The sequence below is a fragment of the Penaeus vannamei genome, chromosome 17 (genome assembly GCF_042767895.1).
Source record: "Penaeus vannamei isolate JL-2024 chromosome 17, ASM4276789v1, whole genome shotgun sequence".
Lineage (NCBI taxonomy): Eukaryota > Metazoa > Arthropoda > Malacostraca > Decapoda > Penaeidae > Penaeus > Penaeus vannamei.
In genome coordinates this window covers 35,920,370-35,922,869 of record NC_091565.1, presented here as the reverse complement: position 1 = coordinate 35,922,869, position 2,500 = coordinate 35,920,370, and positions in this window count along the sequence as shown.

The following is a 2,500-nucleotide window of genomic DNA, read 5'->3' as shown; positions in this document are numbered from 1 at the left end:
AGATGTACGTACGTAGACAGGTATATATATATATATATATATATATATATATATATATATATATATATATATATATATATATATATATATATATATATATATATATATATATATATATGCCTGTGTGTGTGTTTGTGTGTGTGTATATGTGTGTATGTGTGTGTGTGTGTGTGTGTGTGTGTGTGTGTGTGTGTGTGTGTGTGTGTGTGTGTGTGTGTGTGTGTGTGTGTGTGTGGATAGAAAGACAGATGGATTTTGTATTGGTTTTAAAGATAGATTGGTAGTTGGAAAAATAAATAAACATACTGATATAGAATAACTGCCATAGAAATAGACAGACAGGAAAACAGATAAGCATGCAAAAGGAAACGTTGAAAATAAACGATGCAACAAAAAACAAAGCCATCATTTCTTGTCAATACATTTTTTTTTTTTTTTTTTTTTTTTGACGGGGAAGGCCATATGTACCTTTCAAAAATTGCTTGCTGCCCTGCCAAGTTTTGTAATAAGGCAAAAGAAAGAAAGAAAAAGCCGCCCGCAATATTCCCGTTATATTGTGTCCCTAGAAAACTGCAGTGGGTAAATGAATTTGAATCTGGGATTCCCAACACAAAAATGAACACATTTCTGTTGCCATATCGACTCTGTACGTTCCAGAATGTTTTTGAAGCGAATCTGCGCCTGCAATATCTAGGAAATTATGAATACATTTATTTACACGATTCTTCATGACAGCGTTTACTCGAGGTTCACATACTGATATCTTATATGAATATTAGATATATTGTTTGGCATTGAAGATGTCACTGTCAAGATTACTGCTCTTGAGATAATTGGTTTTCATGTTATCATTATTAGGATTTTTTCAATGATTCATTCCTACCGTTCCAAATATTTTCTTTTTCTCCTATTGTTGAGAGTCGGTTCTAGGAAGATTGTAGATTGCCCTTTTTTCTTCAAGGTTCTTCATTTCTTAGTGTCGTGTAAAGCTTTGACTTGTAAAGCAAGAAAAAGCCCGAAGCATAGATATGAATAATAAGAAAGTTAGTAAATCTTCACCAGCAATTTTGGAAAATATTCACTTTACTGTAGTTTAAACCGTATACGCCGTCGCTAGGAAATAGTGTTGATAAAGGACTAGCCATTCTCTTCGGAGTTCTTTACAAATGGAATGTATTTAAACATTTTGTGTGAAACGTGCGCATTATCCTGAAGCATGTGAAGAACCAATTCGTTATGTTGTTATTTATCACATCTCCCTTCCTCCATCCTTTATGCCGGTTAGACTTGTAAAAATTGTAATATGATCATTTTACATTTACCAGCACGCAGTCCAAGGGAAAATTTCCGTCGTAAGGAGTAATTCAGTATAATAATGTAAAGTTATGAGGCCTCCTATTTAGCTTACCAAGCAACGTGTGTAATTATACAGTAGGATAGCTTTGTCAGTTCGTAAATTTTGCAAGATGCCCTTCGTTCGCTGTTCAGTGGTGGCAGGTTTGAGTAACGTTTTGTTTCTTGTAATTGAATACTTCAGTTATACGATAGTTATATGAATATTTACCACAATTTCTCTCTTTTACACGTATTTTCATAAAGGATACAAGGATGGATTAAAGAGACTGCATACCACTAACCGTTCTGCTGTCAGTGACCGCGGTGATTGGTGGAAATCGTCACAGGCTGCCTAAGTTCAACTTGAGAAGGTTCACTTTTTTCCGGTGAATTGACTCTTCATTTCTCCCATTCTTACATTTCTCATTCATTCTTATCACATTATCACATTTCTTATCACATTATCACATTTCTAATCACATTATCATTCATTCTTATCACCTTATCACATCTCTTACCACATTACTTATCACATTATCACATTTCTCATTCATGCTTATCACATTATCACATTTCTCATTCATGCTTATCACATTATCACATTTCTCATTCATTATCTCATTTTTACATTTCACATTCACATTTCTCACATTCTTAACGTTGCCAGGACCTGTCCATGCTTTCTATGTACTGACCTTATCTATCCTGACTTGCCTCCGCTTCCTGGTGCCTCTAATTGCCCGCTCTCTCTCTCTACCCTTTTCTATACACGCTTTCCTCTCCTCCACGACTCTCGACTTGATGATGACTTCCTACTATTCGAAACTGCTGTCTCACTCTTCAGTATACCAGTGTCGGCTCTCTTTCTTCCTCTCTCTTTCTTTCTTTCTTTCTTTCTTTCTTTCTTTCTTTCTTTCTTTCTCTCTCTCTCTCTCTCTCTCTCTCTTTCTTTCTTTCTCTCAATCTCTCTCTTTCTTCCAATCTCTCTCTCTCTCTCTCTCTCTCTCTCTCTCTCTCTCTCACTCTCACTCTCACTCTCACTCTCACTCTCACTCTCACTCTCTCTCTCTCTCTCTCTCTCTCTTTCTCTTTTCTCCCCCCCCCCCTCTCTCTCTCTCTCTCTCTCTCTCTCTCTCTCTCTCTCTCTCTCTCTCTCTCTCTCTCT